Source organism: Geotrypetes seraphini, chromosome 6 (genome assembly GCF_902459505.1).
Source record: "Geotrypetes seraphini chromosome 6, aGeoSer1.1, whole genome shotgun sequence".
Lineage (NCBI taxonomy): Eukaryota > Metazoa > Chordata > Amphibia > Gymnophiona > Dermophiidae > Geotrypetes > Geotrypetes seraphini.
Window position 1 is genome coordinate 254,544,378 of NC_047089.1, and position 19,562 is coordinate 254,563,939.

At 44.5% G+C, this 19,562-nt stretch overlaps 1 protein-coding gene across 12 annotated transcripts in view; it reads left to right on the plus strand.

Annotated features, from left to right (window-relative positions):
* The window catches only part of DMD (dystrophin), a 2,510,493-nt gene that overhangs the window by 1,405,232 nt on the left and 1,085,699 nt on the right, over positions 1-19,562 (plus strand). The window lies entirely within an intron of this gene.

A 19,562-nucleotide genomic window follows, 5' to 3' on the forward strand; every position in this document is an offset into this window, starting at 1 on the left:
GTACCCTTTGGCCCTCATACCATTTCCATCTCTCCCTTTCCCCCTACCATCTATCTCTGACCCTGTTTCACCCCTTTTGCCATATTTCCCTTTCCGGTCCCCTCCATCCTTCCCCCAAGGCCAACTGTCTCTCTCCTGCCCCTTCCATCCTCCTTGAAGTCCCCTAATGCCACAAGCCAGCTCCAAAGAGGGATTTGCAGTACCCTCCACCCACTGTAACATGGAACCGACTGTCCAGAATTTTGCACTGGATTAGATCAGAGATCATTTCTGCCTCTGGAGAAAGGGGGGGGGGGGGGGAAAGATATTGCAGACCTGGGATATGAGGCCTGAGGGGGGTTGGCATCTATTTTGTATAATTAGATCGAGTCTGATGGCCTGGGGAAGATTGGTGTTTTTCTTTGCAGACCCTGATGAGTTGATGACAGGGTCATTACTCTTCCAGGCTGGTGCCCCAGCCATTGCCATGGTAACTCCATCCTCAGTGCCACATTCACTGCATTTCCCCAGATCAATGTTAATTATTCCAGGCAGAGGGATCCCATGGATGCAAGCTGGGCTTTTCAAGAACAAGCCATTTGAGTTCTCATAAGAAGAGGCAATTAATATTAGATTAGGAACCAGTTAGCCTAAACATTTTTCTTAAAAACACAAAATGGGAAATTCTCTTCAATACATTTGTCTCTTTATCAAGTATATAATTTCAAAGCTTTAATTTGAAACTGCACAGGATAGAATCCGACTGAAAATAATAGAAACCAGCAGAGGGAATGGTAACTCAAATGCAAGGCACTGATAAGAAAGGCAAAGAGAGCCCTTGGAAAGAAGATTGCATTGGAGGCAAAAACAGATAGTGAAAACTTTGTTTTAGCTACAGTATATTAAAAGCAAGAAGCAGGGAAAAGAATCAGTTGGACCGCTAGAAGGCTGAGGGGGTAAAGGGCGCTCAGGTAAGACAAGGCCATAGCGGAGAAATTAAATGAATTCTTTGCTTCGGTCTTCACCGAGGAAGATGTGGGGGAGATACCAGTGCCAGAAATGGTATTCAATGCTGATGAGTTAGAGAAACTGAAACAAATCTCTGTAACACTGGAAGTTGTAATGGGGACAATCTGACTGACAATTTGACTAACTGAACAGTAGCAAATTACCTGGACCGGATGGTATACAGTACATCCCTGAGTACAAATAGATTTGAAAAATGAACTAGCAGAGCTATTGTTAGTAATTTATCTTTAAAATCTACATGGTACCATAAGACTGGAGGGTGGCCAGTGAAATGCCAGCTTTTAAAAAGGGTTCCAGAGGTGATTAGGGAAATAGTAAACTGGTGAATCTGACATCGGTGCTGGGGAAAATGGTAGAGACAATTATAAAGAACAAAATGACAGAGCATATACATAAGCCTGGATTAATGAGACAAAGACAACATTGATTTAGTCAAGGAAAATCTTACCTCACCCATCTACTACATTTCTTTGAAGGGGAGAATAAACATGTGGATAAACCTGAACCAGTCGATATTGTGTATTTGGATTTTCAAAAGGCATTTGACAAAGTATCTCATGAAAGACTTCTGAGGAAATTAGAAAGTCATAAAATGTCCTTTTATGGATTAAGAACTGGTTAACATAGAGAATAGAGTTAAATGGTCAATATTCTTATCAATAATCTTATAGGTGGGAATAACTAGTGAGATAATTAAACTAGCTGATGACATAACGTTGTACAAAGTTGTTAGCTTGCAAGAAGACCTCGTGAGACTGGGAGAATGGTCATCAAAATGGCAGAATGGTCATCAATGCGAGCAAGCGCGACACTGATGCATGTGGGAAAGAGATAGCTGATAGGTGATGCAGGATCCCGCGTTACGAGTCACCACCCAGGAAAAGGATCTAGGTTTCATCACTCAGGATACATTGAACCCTCAGCTCACTGTGCAGTGGTGGTTAAGAAAGCAAAGAGGAATTATCAGGAAAGGAATGGGAAACAAAGATGAGAATGTTATAACGCCCTTGTATCATTCCATGGTGTGGCTGCATATTTCATTTATTTATATACTGCCTCTCAGGTTATCTACGCAGTTTACAATCAGGCACTCAAGCATTTTCCCTATCTGTCCCGGTGGGCTCATAATTTATCTAATGTACCTGGGGCAATGGAGGTACTCCGCACATGAAACTGTATGATAACCTCCTAGCGACGCTGGCAGCGAAACTTGACCCCTCCATCTCCAAGCTGCTGACCACATTATCAGACTTTAAAGCTTTCCGAAAAGAAATCGAAACATTACTATTCAAAAAATACATTCCATCATCTTAATCTTCCCCTTCTTCCTACCCCCTCGAACCTTCTCACCTCTGGTAACATCTCTTTAATGTCTCTGCACGTAACCTGAATCCATCTTTCTCCCAATGTAATGTAACCTACTAGAAAAGTCTCCTCAATGTCTCTATAGGTCCGAAACCTCAATATGTATCCTGTAACCAGCTTTCCTCCTAAGTAATGTAATCTCCTGGAAATATCCAGCTATCTTCTATTGTAATCCACTTAGAACCGCAAGGTACAGGCGGAATAGAAATCACTAATGTAATGTAATAAATTGCCCAGTGTCACAAGGAGCAGTGTGGGATTTGAACCCATAACCTCAGGGCGTCGAGGCTGTAGCTCTTACCACTAGGCCACGCCTTCCTCCCTTGAATACTGTGTGCTATTCTGGTTGCTGCATCTGAAAAAATATGTGGAGGGCCATTTTTGAAAAGGACGTCTTAAGTCCAACTTGGACATTTCCCGCTAAACGTCCAAATTTGGAAGCACAGAAATGTCCATTTTTGAACAGGACATCCAAATATTTTTTTTAACCATAAAAACATCCAAGTTAGAAACGTCCAAATCAGCATCATTTAGATGTGGGAGGGGCAACCATTCTAATGAACTGGCCACATGGCCATGCCAACAGAGCAAGGGCGCTGCTGTGAATTTCACATAAAGGGTGCCAGATATACATCTCACCATATATACCTCTTATAATTTATGCCGAGCCCTCCAAAACTCACCCCAAACCTACTATACCCACCTATCTACCACCCCAATAAGCCTTATGGCTGCAGGTGGCACCTATATGGCAGTAGAGTAGGGTTTTGGTGGCCTCACACTTTCCACCATAAATGTAGTGATTAGAGTACCTTATGGGTCTGGCTCCAGGGCAGGATTAACCAATAGGCCAAGCAGGCACGTGCCTAGGTCCCGATGAAGGAGGGCATCAACATTGGTTTTTCCAAACGGTGATGGGCCCCTCCAGCATTGATTGGCAACATGGGCCCCCCCTTGATCGGCATCGACGGAAAGAAAGACAAGCAAGCAACGCGGGTAAGAAAGGCAACGGGAACTGTAATTGTGCAAGCGGTGCTGCTTCCCCAAAGCTTCCCTCTGACGCAGCTTCCTGTTTCCGCCTGGGCGCATAGTGTGGTGGGGTGGGACAGGGGGCCAGTGTACTTGTGTGCCTATCTCACGGCTGTATCGAGATGGAAGCAGGATTAATTCGACGAATTAATCCTGCTTTGTCTGGCTCCTCCTCACTGGCTACTTAAAATACCTGTGTGATGCCCTACTAGGATTTCCTATACCAGATACTGCTCATCCAGAGACAGGTATGTACTCTGTTATTCAGAGTTTGAGGTCATGGGAGGGGATCAGTAATAACTGGGGGAGCGTGTGGGCTCATGGCTTAATCCCTCCAGCGCTCATCTGGTCAATTTGGGTACCTTGTTGGCACTTATATGCTTCCAAAAGAGGTCTAGCCCCAAACATCTAAGTTCCGTCCAAGGTTTGATTATTCCCACAAGACGTTTAAGTCTAGAATGTCCTAAAGCCCCCTTGACTCTGGAAACGTTTTGCTAGAAGTCCAGGATAATGGTTTGGATTATCGGCACTTGGACGTCCCAGCGATGAGGATTTAGGTGATTTTGGAGAATATTTTAGTTTTTTGATTATGCCCCTAATAATGGAATTAGAAAAGGTACAGAGAATGGTAATGAAAATCCTAAAAGAGATGGGACGACTTAGAAACATAAAAACAGACGGCAGATAAGGGCCACGGCCCATCCAGTCTGCCCACCCCAATAACCCTCCCCTACCTTTCTTTGTGAAGAGATCCCACGTGACGATCCCATTTTGTCTTAAAATCAGGCACGCTGTTGGCCTCAATTACCTGTAGTGGAAGACTATTCCAGCGATCAACCACCTTTTCGGTGAAGAAGTATTTCCTGGTGTCACCGTGTAGTTTCCCTCCCCTGATTTTCCACAGATGCCATCTTGCAGCCATGGGGCTTTTGAAAAAGAAGATATCCTCTTCCATCTCGATACGGCCGTGAGATATTTGAACGTCTTGATCATGTCTCCCCTTTCTCTGTTTTCCTCAAGTGAGTACAGCTGCAATTTATTCAGCCGTTCCTCCTACGGGAGATCCTTGAGTCCCGAGACCATCCGGGTGACCATTTGCTGGACCGACTCAAGTCTCAGCACATCTTTGCGGTAATGCGGCCTCCAGAATTGTACACAGTATTCCCTATGAAGAAAGGCCAAAGCAATTAGGGCTTTACAGCCTGAAGAAGAAACAGCTTAGGGGAGATATGATAGAGGTCTATAAAATAGTGAGTGGAGTGGAACGGGTAGATGTGAATGTTTACTCTTTCCAAAAATACTAGGAGTCGGGGCATGCAATGAAGCTACTAAGTAGTAGATTTAAAACAAACCAGAGAAAATAATTCAACTCTGGAATTTGTTGTTGAAGAATGTGTTGAAAGCAGTTAACTTAGCAGGGTTTAAAAAAGGTGTGGATCATTTCCTAAAAGAGAAGTCCATAAGCCATTATTGAGATGGACTTGAGGAAATCCACCGCTTATTCCTAGGATAAGCAGCATAACATCTTGCGTCCTGGGTTGGCCACTGTTGGAAACAGGATACTGGACTTGATGGACCTTTGGCCTGCCCCAGTATGGCAAGTCTTATGTTCTTATGTGCATTTGTTTTGGCTAAAATATTCGTTTTTACGGTGCATATTTGTTAACCACAACAAAAGGTATCCCTTGTTGTTCAGAAGAGAAAACTTGTGTGCACACAACAGTTGGTATATTTAATGCTCGCATTGGATGAAACTGAAAGTATACTAATAATTATTTTTGTTCACATAATTGTCAGATGTGAGGGTTGTTTGTGTTGGGAAATCCTGAAAGCACAGAACAGCTGATCGAGTGTTCCTGAGTGACTAGCTCAGCTATCGGGTCATCTTTCCTTTTATTAGCTGAGATTTGAGGACTCTTCTTGAGTGTCTAACAGGCTGAGGGATGCGTAAGAGGATGCATGAGGGTTCCTGGCCAGATGGGGGCTGACGGTGAGAGACAGAGAGAAAGCATTCAGTGTTGTCTTATAGATTCACTGCAGAGCTGTCATGCAGACAAGCAATTACTGTATTTTGAGTACAATAATGAGGTGGGTGTATCAGAATATAGAGGGGTTTGCAATTGGAATTCAGAGTGGCAGAGAGAGGCGGTGTCATTTGGTATCTTTTTGTCAGCAATGTGACAGGAAGGGGCTGTCTCCTGCGTGGTACCCATCACACCTGACTGTCACTTCCACCAAACCGTTCTTTGGCTGCGTGGCATCACAGGTGGGACCTGTAATGATTTATGGCTGTGCTGGCTTATTTATGAGAGTATGCGCATAACAAAACCATAAGCTACAAAAACACTGTCAAGTCTTTTGGGAATTGAGGAGAAAAAGAGTTCAAACTTATTTACTAAGTTTTCGGGAGGTGTGCGGGAAGAATGCAGGGCTGACCTGACCCCATGCGGGTTCCATCTGCTACTGCTGTGATGTACATGAAAACACGGCTCTTTCATCCTCTCGGGATCCCAGACAAATCAGCCACCTCCAGGGTGGAAAACTTTGTAGCATGTTTCTGAAACACATCATAACTAAAGGGGAGAAGATGCAGTAAATCCAGAATCTCTATGTATTGATAACGTGATTTCTGGAGCCATAAGGGCTCCCAGAAAATAACCCAGGTAGATAAAGGGAGTCAATGATTGAGGCACACAGAGATACAATGGAGAGATTGACATGGGGACAAATTTTTCCCTGTCCCTGCAGGAACTCAATTTTCCCGTCCCGTCCCCGTGAGTTTTGTCACTGTCCCTGCCCCATTCCTGTAAGCTCTGACTTAACCCCACATCCTCGAACACTTATGATTTTAAAGTATTTAAGGCTTGTGCAGATGAGGATGGAACTTTCAGGAATGGGGCAGGGGCAGGAAAAGAACTCACGGGGACGGGAAAATGAGTTCCCGTGGGGATGGAGGAAAAATTTGTTCCCGGGTCATTTTCAAATACAATGACTCTCCAAAGTCTTTGTGTGGCTCTGGGGAGGTGCTGTATCTCCCTGTGGTTTAATCACTGACTTTCTGTGTGACTTTTGGAAGTTAAAAACACAGAAACATGATGGCAGATAAAGGCCAAATGGCCCATCCAGTCTGCCCATCCGCAGTAATCATTATCTCTTACCTCTTCTTCTCTCTAAGAGATCCCATGTGCCTGTCCCACACTTTCTTGAATTCAGACACAGTCTCTGTCTCCACCACCTCTACTGGGAGACTGTTCCACGCATCTACCACCCTTTCTGTAAAAAAGTATTTCCTTAGATTACTCCGGAGCCTGTCACCGCTTAACTTCATCCTATGCCCTCTCGTTCCAGAGCTTCCTTTCAAATGAAGGAGACTCAACTTATGCGCATTTACATCACGCAGGTATTTAAATGTCTCTATCGTATCTCCCCTCTCCTGTCTTGTGATGTAGACCACCAACCATTTTAGCTGCCTTCCTCTGGACTGACTCCATCCTCTTTATATATTTTTGAAGATGTGGCCTTCAGAATTGTACACAATGTTCTATATGAGGCCTTACCAGAGTTTTATACAAAGCCATCCATTCCTCAAGTTTCCTACTGGCCATTCTTCTCCCTATGCACTCAAGCATCCTTCTAACGTTCGCCGTAACTTTTTCAACCTGTTTATCCACTTCACACCCAAGTCTTGCTTTTCTTTCATGCACAAAAGTGCTTCACCCCTAAACTGTACCGTTCCCTCCGGTTCTGCAGCCCAAATACACAACCTTGCGTTTCGTAGCATTAAATCTTAGCTGCCAAATCTCAGACCATTCCTCAAGCTTCACTAGGACCTCCCTCATTTCATCTACATCAAGAGTATCTACTCTATTGCAGATTTTGGCATCATCCTCAAAGAGGCAAATCTTACCCGACAGCCCTTCAGCAATATCGCTTAGAAAAATGATAAAAAGAACAGGCCCACGAAGCCAACCTTGAGGCACATCACCGGTAATATCCTTTTCCTCAGAGCGATCTCCATTGACCACTACCCTCTGGGGCCTTCCACTTAACCAGTTCCTGACCCAGTCTGAAACTTTGGGGCCCATACTGAGGGCACTTATTTTATTTATGAGATGCCTGTGTCTCAGACATTGACTTTACTATCACACAAATCATCACGCAGACATTTGCACCTGCTTGAAAGAAGATATTAGTGTGTGCATGTAATCACTCGGTCTACTCACATATATATTTACATCGCAGACCTATCTTTGCTACATCAAAACTAGCCCCAGTCTGTGTAAATGTTTATGCACCATCTTGTCAGTGCATGTAGCTAGATGCACTTTTTCAACCGAATAATTTTCTAAGAACATAAGAATTGCCGCTGCTGGGTCAGACCAGTGGTCCATCGTGCCCAGCAGTCCGCTCACGCGGCGGCCCTTAGGTCAAAGACCAGCGCCCTAACTGAGACTAGCCCTACCTGTGTACGTTCTGGTTCAGCAGGAACTTGTCTAACTTTGTCTTGAATCTCTGGAGGGTGTTTCCCCCCTATAACAGCCTTCGGAAGAGCGTTCCAGTTTTCTATCACTCTCTGGGTGAAGAAGAACTTCCTTACATTTGTACGGAATCTATCCCCTTTCAACTTTAGAGAGTGCCCTCTCATTCTCTCTACCTTGGAGAGGGTAAACAACCTGTCCATATCTACTAAGTCTATTCCTTTCATTATCTTGAATGTTTCGATCATGTCCCCTCTCAATTTCCTCTGTTCGAGGGAGAAGAGGCCCAGTTTCTCTAATCTTTCGCTGTACGGCAACTCCTCCAGCCCTTTAATAATTTTAGTTGCTCTTCTCTGGACCCTTTCGGGTAGTACCGTGTCCTTCTTCATGTACGTCGACCAGTGCTGGACCCAGAGCCCTTTTCTGTACGGAAGACAGACGTGTGAAAGATTCTACATAAAAACATCCCTCTATAACCATGAGAGAGGTCACAAGGTGGCTGATTTAATACCCAGCATGGCATCGGAAGACTGGAGGGTGGCCAGTGTAACACCAATTTTTAAAAAGTGTTCTAGAGGTGATCCAGGAAATTATAGACTGGTGAGTCTGACATCAGTGCCCGACAAAATGGTGGAGACTATTATAAAAAACAAAATGACAGAGCATATACATAAGCTTGGATTAATGAGACAAAGACAACATAGATTTAGTCAAGGGAAAAGTTGCCTCACCCATCTACTACATTTCTTTGAAGGAGAGAATAAACATGTGGATAACAATGAGCCAATTAATATTGTTTATCTGGATTTTCAAAAGGTATTTGACAAAGTACCTCATGAAAGACTTTAGGTAGAGGAAATTAGAAAGTTATGGGATAGGAGGTAATGTCCTTTTATGGATTGAGAACTACACTTCCCCTCCGTATTCCCAAATTTTGTACCTACGGATTCAGTTATTCGCGATTTATGACCAGAATTTTTTTTTTTCATTTTTCGGGCTATTTTTAGCCCTGAAAGCCCCCCTTAAGCCTTACCTGGTGGTCTAGCAGGTTTTCGGGGCAGGAGCGATCTTCCCAGATCGCTCACAGGAAATGGCTCGAGAGACTACGGGAGCTCAAGGCAGCCATTTCCTGTGAGCGATCTGCACGGGGCAGGAGCGTGGGAAGATCTCTCCTGCCTGAAAACCCGCTAGACCACCAGGTAAGGCTTAAGGGGGGGGCTTACAGGGCTAAAAATAGCCGGGGGGATAAGGGCACTTCTGCAGCTACTTTCTCGCCATGGAATGTGTATTTCCAACAGAAAGGGAAGGAAAGAGAGAGGGGAAAACCTGGGGGCCCCAGATCACAGCAGGATGCAACAGGTTGATTTTAAAATGATGGGTGTGGGGGGGGGGGGGGCAACGATAGAAAGCAGCTCCTCTGTAGGCTGTGTGTAGGGTAGGCAGCTCTGCCCCAGCCACTGAATTCTGCCATTTTTTTTTTCTCTAAAATCCCTTGTTCCTTCTGAGAGCGTGATGATATTTGCACACGAGGCTATCGAGAGTCAGCCTTGTGCTCGTAAAACCCTTTTAAACAGCCTGTGCTATCCTTGTGCCACGTCTGTGACCTCAAAGCAAGGGAAAAGGCTTAAGGTTAGCTGGTTAGATGCTGATTGAATGGCTAAGGCTGAAAGAACAAGAGAAGAAAGAGGAAACTGAATCTTTGCTCGGTAAATATTATCACTTATTCCATCTACATCTGCTTGAATGTCAACATAGTCTTTCATGTGTGCAGTGCACACATTGGGAGCAGAGCTTTCCTTCCTCATATTAAGTGATTTTGTTATGTCTGATCTGATAAGGCCCCTTTGCCTCACTTCAGATTAAATCCATACCTTGTCTCTGGAGTTGGTAGACTCCTACACATCCTTCTGGATCCTGAGCAGAGAGGCAGCCTTAGAGGACCCCTCAAGGAATCAGTGAGTTCTTCCTCCGGCGGGTGGGCGGAGTGAAGCAGAGCGTGACGGCGCACTTTTCCATAACTTACAGAGGCCAGGATTCACTAACCTGCCGGATCGGGCCCGATCCGGGCAGGTCCGACCACTGGAGGGGAGGTGGCAGAACCAGGGGGAGCAGAGAGGACATGTCAGGTAGGCATTCGGGGCAGGCATACCCAGGGGTGCAGGACTGCGAGAGCCAGGGCAGGATATTGGTGCTGACAGGGCAGAGAGCAGGGCTTCAATAGAACAGGAGAGTCGGAAGTACGTTTTCAACTGCTCCCCAGCGGTCGCTTCTTCCGTTGATCGGCCAGCCCTGGTCCGATGTGAAATTTTGTGTAGTGAATCGGATCGCTGCCTACCTTGCATGCGTTTCTCCTCATTCGCATGCACGGATTCGAAGCGGATCGCAGGAGAGGTAAGTGAATCAGGCCGAAGGGAAATTTGCTCGTTACGGTACATGATCTGTTTGCTTAGTGAATCTAGCCCAGAGAGATGCCCCCAGCAGCACTAGGCCAAGCTTGCCGGTATCCTGGGCTACAGAACTGTGAGATTTGGAAATATAGTAGATTACACCTGGGGATGGATATCTCTGATTTTCCAGTAACCATCCTCCAGCAGGAAGGGAGTCAAAAAAATCCTTGTGTTTTTGGAGTGATGGTGTCCAGAAGGAAGAAACATCTCAGTGGAAATCAACCACTTGGACCTACCACACTAGAATCTTGTCTTCCTTAAATCCATTACAAAGACTAGGGGACACTCGATGAAATTGCAGGGAAATACTTTTAAAACTAATAGGAGGAAATATTTCTCCACTCAGAGAATAGTTAAGCTGTGGAACGCGTTGCCAGAGGGTAAAAGCGGATAGTGTAGCTGGTTTTAAGAAAGGATTGGACAAATTCCTCTAGGAAAAGGCCATAGTCTGTTATTAAGAAAGACATGGGGGAAGCCACTGCTTGCCCTGGATCGGTAGCATGGAATATTGCTACTCTGGAGATTCCGCATGGAATATTGCTACTCCTTGGGGTTCCGGAATCTTTTGTTACTCTTTGGAATTCCAGAATCTTGCTAGTTTAGGATTCTGAATGGAATATTGCTACACCTTGGGTTTTGGCCAGGTACTAGGGATTGGCCACCGTGAGAATGGGCTACGGGGCTTGATGGACCATTGGTCTGACCCAGTAAGGCTATTCTTATGTTCTTAATCCAAAACTAGATCTGATCCCAGTGGAGACACTGGGAAAAGGCACGGAACATATAAGCGTAGGAATTGCCGTTTTGTCTCAGACCTAAGATCCATCTAGCCCAGATGTGGCCAGTCCAGGTCACAGATGTTGAGGGATGAATAAAATTTTAGGGGTGATTTTTGATAATAAATTGAATTTTCATGATCACATCAGTAACATTATTAAAACTACCTTTTATAGATTACGTAAAATTCGATCTATTTCCAAATTTCTATGTTCAAAATCACTTAATATTCTTATTCACTCTTTGGTGATTTCTAAGATCGATTATTGCAACTCTCTCTTCAAGGGAATTGCGTTGAATGAAATAAAGCGTCTTCAAATTATTCAAAATGCTTCCATTAAGCTGATAACTAAATCCAGAAAGTTCGACCACGTAACACCGCTTCTTAAAAAGGCACACTGGCTTCCAGTTATTCATCGAATTACATATAAGCTTTGTATACTGACTTTCAAATCTCTTTGTAATAAAACTCCAGCATTTATATACAAATTATTAATTCCATACTCTCCAAATAGAGTTCTGAGATCCAATGAACAGAATTTACTGACTTCGTTGAAGGTTATTAATACAAGACGGCAATTTATTTTTTCGGTTACCGCACCACAGACTTGGAACGCCCTTCCAATATTTTTAAGGGAAGAACAGGAACTTGGAAAATTTAAAAGTAAGTTCAAAACATTTCTTTTCAAGGATGCCTTTGAAAATTAATTTTAATTTCCCATAGTCCTAATAAATTTCATTTTATAATTTTATTTTGTTATTTTGTTTACCTTTTGTATTTTTCCCTCATTGTTTCTACTTTACTTTATTGAATTGTATTTCACTCCCCTTTTACCCAATGTTATGAGTAGGTTAAGTTAAATTTTATTCCCTTGTCATTTTTTTTAATTTTGTTGTTTATTGTATTGTTTCCCTTCAAATGTAATTTTTAAACTGTTCATCGCTTAGAAGTATGATTAAGCAATTAATCAAAAAACTATTAAACTTGAAACATGTAGAGCAGTGGTCTCAAACTCAAAGCCTTTGCAGGGCCACGTTTTGAATTTGTAGGTACTTGGAGGGCCTCAGAAAAAAATAGTTAATGTCTTATAAATCTTTCCTTCTGGCCAAGTCTTAATAATAATATTGTAGTTTATAGCTAAAGAGACATATGATCACGAAACGGTTTTATTTTTCTTTTGTGATTATGATAAACATACTGAGGGCCTCAAAATAGTACCTGGCGGGCCACATGTGGCCCCCGGGCCACGGGTTTGAGACCACTGATGTAGATGAAGGTAAGCCAGTGGATATTGTCACAGGGAATCCCCTGTGAAGGCAAAGGAATCCTTGCAGTGCCCCAGAACTGATGAGCAAAGTAGGGAATTGTCCCAGGAGAAAACAGTAGATAAACCTAAAATTCCTTCTAGGGGACTGTCAGGGAAGAAAATGCCTTTGCATAGCAGTAAGTGAGAAGCAAGGTAACAGGACTACATATCCCATCAGGCCAAGGGCAGAAAATTCCTAAAGCCAGGACTGGAACAGCTCCAGGGCCTAGCAAATCCAGAACTGGTTTGAGCCAGCTCAACAAGCACCTGAGCTCAGAATTAGCCAGAACTAAGGGCACACCTGCACTCCAGCACAGGCAGCCACTGAGAGAGAAAAGGGTGGGGCTCCTAGTTGGAGGCAGCCACAAAGGAGGAACCCAACAGGGAGAGAGAAGGGAACCATAGTAACATAGTAGATGACGGCAGATAAAGACCCGAATGGTCCATCCAGTCTGCCCAACCTGATTCAATTTTAATTTTTTTTTTTTTCTTCTTAGCTATTTCTGGGCAAGAATCCAAAGCTCCACCCGGTACTGTGCTTGGGTTCCAACTGCCAAAATCTCTGTTAAGACTTACTCCAGCCCATCTACACCCTCCCAGCCATTGAAGCCCTCCCCTGCCCATCCTTCACCAAACGGCCATACACCGACACAGACCGTGCAAGTCTGCCCAGTAACTGGCCTAGTTCAATATTTAATATTATTTTCTGATTCTAAATCTTCTGTGTTCATCCCACGCTTCTTTGAACTCAGTCACAGTTTTACTCTCCACCACCTCTCTCGGGGTGGTGCAGACCTTCTCTGCCAGGAAACAGAAGTGCACCAGAACCTTATACTCCAGAAGGGCAGGTAGGACCTCAGGATGGGAAGGGTTTTGTTGAGGACTTCTACACAGATGAAAATGATATAGAAATTAATGAAGTTCAGAGTATGGAAGAAATGAGAGAGGATATTTCATACCCTACTGACCTTGATTTAATGGAGTGGGGCTGAGGAACAGTAGGGAAAGTTTGAGTTTATCAAGAGGAAATTGTTGGTGAATGATTCCAGACTAGCCACACTGTATTATTTAAAGCCTCCAGCTGAAAGGGTTTTTTTGTTGTTGCATGGAACTTGCAGGAAAAAAACTGCACAGCCTAAAACCAAGCAGGACTGGGGTTTGTTTTCCTGTGATGCATGAAATGCATGAAAATTGGTTACCTAAGGTACTGCTGGCCACAGGACACTGGGGAACTCTTTATTCAAAATCTAGTGGGATTTTGGTTGAGATTTTTGTACACCAAAATCTACAGGGCGGGTGCAGATCCCAACACCTCTGGGGGTATTTTGGTTAATAAAACCCCAAGGTGAACTTTTCCCCAGTGAAAGGGCTTACAGAAAGTCATAGTAGAATCTGGTTGAACAAGCCAGGTGGAAAACAGTGGCTGGGCCGGGAAGGGCCTAGCCCCGTGCGGCAGGTGTAGGCCTCGGAGAAGGCCATTATAAGGCTGAAATAGTAGCCGGTGGATGGCAGCAAGCCAAATAAAAGAGACAAATGGATTGTTCTTGTTTGTATTTTGTGCAAGGACTGTTGTTTGCTGGTATTTTTGGAACTCATTTATGAATTGCTACTAACTTGAGTTAGATGCACCAAGTCTGCTGTGAAGTAAAGATTTATTTTGTGGCATCCAGGTCTATTGCACTATTTTTGAACTCTATTGCAGTCCTTCCCAACTACTCATACCTCGCTTCACTCGGCCGAGGTCTGTGTGGCTTAAGGTATTGGCCCCTGGACACGTCCAATCGGCCACAATATTAAAGGGCTCATAATAATTTTTTTTTAAAGTCTAAAACCCCACCTAAATCGGTACTTGGACGATCTATAAGACAGGTAATCCAAGTGCCGATAATTGAAACGTATTTAAGACGTATCTTGGAACAGCTTAGTCGTTTTCAGCGCTGCTGTTAGCCCAGAGCTGAATGGAGCATTTTAGGAAGAGTGGGGAGGGCAGGATTTGGGCTAACTTAGACTTAGTCGTACTGCAAGTATAACCGAAAGTTTAATGAGACTTCCTAGACTGAACTTATACGTGGTGACTTAGGCGATCTAAAAACAGGTCAGACCTCTACACACTCCCCCAGTGATCACTGACACCCCCCCCCCTTCGCCACAAAATCTTAATAGACGCTTTATATATCTGTCTCCAGAACATCAGAACCTGGCCTAGGAAAGCCTAGTAGAGCTGCACAGAGGTGGCTTAAGTAGGCTGGGGATGGGCTAGTGACCCATGGAGAAGAGGACCCAGGCCCATAAGCCACTCTAACCACTGCATTCATGCTGAAACATGTTCACCCCCTAAACCCCTATTGTAGTGCCTTATAGATGGCACCTGCAGGCATAAGGGCTATTGTGGTGGTAGACAGGTGGGTCTAGTTGGGTTTTGTGGGGGCTCACCATGACCTGCAAGGAAGTTGTGGTGAGATGTTTATGTGGTACCCTTTTTGTGAAGTTCACAGCAGTGCCCTGTAAGGTGCCCCACTACTCTGTCGCCGTGTCTGGGTGGCCAGTCCATCGCTTTGCTGACCCCTCCCAGGTCCAAAAGGCTTTGTTCTAGGCGTTTTTGACTTGGACGATTTTTTGGATGAGATTGGGGTATAAAGAGAGACGACTAATGTATTAATGTCTAGTAGTATTTTATGTGAATTATGTGGATTTTATTATTTTTATTCGATTTGTTGTTTGCTGTAAATCGCATCGAAATATGATTTTGCGATCAAATCAAAGAATTTATTAAACTTGAAACTTGGTCTGGGCGATCAAACGGCTGGATGTAGAAGTAGACGAGTCTCAAAATGAAATTTTGGACGTATTTTTCGAGAATTGACTTTAAATGCTGCCGACTTTGGGTGTACCAGTGACTTAGGCCCAAAATGGACTTAGACATATTTTTTTTATTATGCCCCTCTATGTATCTGGATAGCAAAAGGCACTTGACAAAGTACCTCATCAGCAATCACTGAGGAAATTTGAAAGTTGTGGGATGGAAGGTAACATCCTATTGTGGATTAAGAACTGTTTAAAGGGTAAAAAACAGAGAAATACTGAAGGGAAAACACTTGGTAGATAAGGACAGACTGTTCACATTCTCCAAGGTAGAGAGAACGAGAGGGCACTCTCTAAAGCTAAAAGGGGACAGATTCCGTACGAACATAAGGAAGTTCTTCTTCACCCAGAGAGTGGTGGAAAACTGGAACGCTCTTCTGGAGACTGTTATAGGGGAAAACACCCTCCAGGGATTCAAGACAAAGTTAGGCAAGTTCCTGCTGAACCAGAACGTATGCAGGTAAGGCTAGTCTCAGTTAGGGCGCTGGTCTTTGACCTAGGGGCCGCCGCGAGAGCGGACTGCTGGGCACGATGGACCACTGGTCTGACCCAGGAGCGGCAATTCTTATGTTCTTATGACTGTAAGCAGGAGATGCCGTTATACAGTGAGGACTAGATTCAGTAAATGACAACCAAATTTGGGCATAAAAAAAAAAATCCATGTGAAGCTCCATTTACTCTATAAACAGGGCTCTGAGTTGTGCATCATTTACAGCAGTGTTTCTCAATACATGGTATGCGTACCCTTGGGGGTACACGGGCCGCTTGTTGGGGGTACGTGGCGTAGCCGCTACCGGCGGTTCTTCCCTGTTACTTCATCGGAGCTGCACTGATTCCCTCCTCCCCCAGCAGCGCTCCGTGCAGGGACGCAGGCAGTGACTCGCATGCTGCGTAGCTGACCCGGAACCTTCTCTTTTGCTCCGGTGCTCTGGTGCTCACCTATGGGGGTGGAGCAGTGGACCGGCAGACAGGCAGGAAGGGAGGGATCTCAGCAGTGACTTCAGCAGTGGGTGGGGCAGGCAGGGATCCCCGGCGACACGTGCAACTTCTGTGTATGGGTCGGCTTCGGGGGAACGGGGTGCAGGCAGGGCGGGCAGGGATCCCTAGTGTACAACTTAATTTTGGGACAAAGCTGGGAGGGGGAAGGGGCACAAAATCGACACAGAAGGAAGGAAATAGAAATGGAGAATTGACAAGCATGACTGTGTGCACATGGGAAAAGGAAGAAAGGAAAATTGGGCCGAGAGAGAGGAGTGAAGTAGAGATGCATGAGGAATAGAAGGATGAGAGGGAGAAATGTTGGATATGGTGGTAGAGCGGAAACACAGGGACAGATTGAAGGAGATGCAAGGGGGAGGAATGTTAGACATAGTGATGGAGAGAGAGATGTGGCATTGTGCTGGAGAGGAGTGATAGAAGGAGAAAAGGGCATGGGGCTGGTGGGCAGAGGTGAAAAATGCTGCACATGATCCGGGGGATGAGAGAGGGAGAAATGTTGGCAGTGGCAGTAGAGGGGGTGGGGGAGATGCCTGGATCTCTCAAGACAGATGGACAGAGTGAGAGGGAGACATGTTGCCAATGGGGGTGGAGGAGAGAGGAAGAAATGTTGGACTCACAGAGAGAGATGTTGGTTGGGGAAGGGAATGAGGTCCGGAAGAGAGGAAGCATGCATGAGGCAGAAATAAATATTGGATGCACAGTCAGAAGGAAGTGCAACCAGAGACTCATGAAATCACCAGACAACAAAGGTAGGAAAATGATTTTATTTTCAATTTAGTGATCAAAATTTGTCTGTTTTAAGAATTTATATCTGCTGTCTATATTTTGCACTATATTTTTCTATTTTAAAGTCATCTGCCTTGACCTGTTTGATCAAAAAATCCAAATATAAATGATAGTTACCATTTTCTCTGCTTACAGTGTGCTTTGTGTTTGTTTGTTTTTTTTATTTTGTGGCTTCCGTTATGTATTAATAAGATTATATTGTGTATATGAAAAATGGATGGAAGAAATTGCATTACAATTTGTACTATTGTTATGGGGGTGGGGTTAGGGGTGGAGCCTAGGGGTGGAGCCTGGGCATGTCTGGGGCGGAGTTTGGGCAGCGGCACTTGGTTGGTATTTGTTAGGCATAGGGGGTATTTGGCTTGAAGATGTTGAGAAACACTGAAGTACAGGACAATTATGACATCACAATCTCAGCTCTGGTTACCAGAGACTGAAACTCTTCACACCACCAGGGGGTGCTGAAAAGTTCTCAGCCCAACCAAGAAGAGATATGGTTCAATCAATGATCTGAAGCAATGTCGAAACAGAGAATTTTGCTTCTACAACTTAACGAAATAAGATAACACGCTTTTCAGCTACAGTGGCAAAATAATGCTCAGCATTCAGGAAGTTGGTTTTTGCCAGATACTTGTATGTATGTGTAAATTATTTTGATATCCTGTGGTCATTTCTGTGGTAGCTTAATTTATCTGATTTTGGTTTTAAAAGTGCAATTGTGTTTTTAGCATGTGTATTTCTGTGCATTTGTTTGACTTGATTTTTATGATTTATTAGACTCTCTTGACAAAGGCAGAATTGCCGAAACACTGTCAGGGTCGAGTCTCCCAGTTCACATTGCGCTGTCAGTCAATAAAGCGCATTCTGGACAGTCCACTGCTGAGCGATAGATATCTTTTCCTCCCAAGTCACTTAACCCTCTGTTGCCCCAGGTATAAAATAAGCACCTGTATCACTAATAATGAAACCCTAAGCGCGCATGCGCACTCCTACCTGCGTGATCCGTAGCTCCGTGGCCCTGCATGCGCAGTAGAAGGAGCCTGTGGCGTTTTGTGTGCGGCGGTTTTCTGGGTCCTTCTACTGCATGCGGAGGCACGGAGTTTGAAGTGGCAAACACCACGGCACCGACTCCTTAGAGGAAGCCGCCGAGCAGGGAGGAACCGCCGTTTGGGGAGCATCAGCGCAGTGGCAGCAGTCCTGAACCGCCAACCCCCCATTCCTTACCCAAAGCAGCAGTGGCAGCGCTGTAAACAGGCTGTTCGTGGCAAGCCCTTCAGAGCCTTTCCTCTGCCGCCTCACTTCGGATGCGGTAGAAGAAAGGCCCTGTCGGGGCTGGCCGCGAACAGCCCGTTTACAGCGCTGCCACTGCTGCTTTGGGTAAGGAATGGGGGGTTGGCGAGTCAGGATTGCTGCCGCTGCTACTGATATTTGGGTGGGGAAGGAAAAAAGATGCCTGACTGGGAGTTGGGGGCCTGGGTTGGTGAGGAGAGAGACATGGGATAGCCACTGGAAAGTGGAAGCCATAGCTGGATTGAGGAAAGGACAAGGGATCCCTTAGCTGGCACAGCTGGAAGGCAGCTTCAGTGAAGGTCTGGGCAGGGAGAGATACAGAAAGACAGACAGACAGTCAGACATCTACTCTAGCACCCGTTAATGTAATGGGCTTGCTTTGATTGTAATCACAGAAAGGCAGTATACGAGTCAATTCCCTTTCCCCTGAAAAAAGAGAGGTTTGGAGCAACATCTGGGGTGAGTGGAAATCACCAGCGGCCCCTGGGCCATAAAATGATGGACGTTGCTATATAACCAGATACTTAGCTCCAATATTCTGGTATTGACTGGCGCTATATATCCCATATAAGTTTAAAGCTTCTGAATCCATGGTGACTGCGGTGTTTAAATAACTATGAATTCTTTTTACAATCCAGAATTTTATTGATGGTTTTTTTGCATGAACGTTAAATTATTAAACCATTTTGACTTCTGCACTACTACTGCTTATCTATATATATAAAATCGGAGGTATGTATGTGTGTATGTGTGTATGTGCCGCGATCACGCAAAATGGCTTGACCGATTTGAACGAAACTTGGTATGCAGATCCCTCACTATCTGGGGTGATATGTTCTGGGGGTCTCACGGCCCATCTGCACACGTGGGCGGAGCTACAAACAGAAAATCAGATTTCACCCATTCATGTCAATGGAAAAAATGTAAAAAGCTGCCATTCTCACAGTAATTCAAAAACGGCTTGACCGATTTGAACGAAACTTGGTATGCAGATCCCTCACTACCTGGGTTGATATGTTCTGGGGGTCTCGCGGCCCACAACTCTATGTTGCTTGCTCAAGGCTGGGTTCACCCAAGAATTTATATGTTCTTGCTCCAGGAGGTGAAACTAAAAATGTTGTTTATAATCACGTTTTGCGTTAGTTGTATTGTATTCATTTTGTCAAATATTTCACATTATAATTTGAATATTGTACTTTTTATTAAGCTGTAAA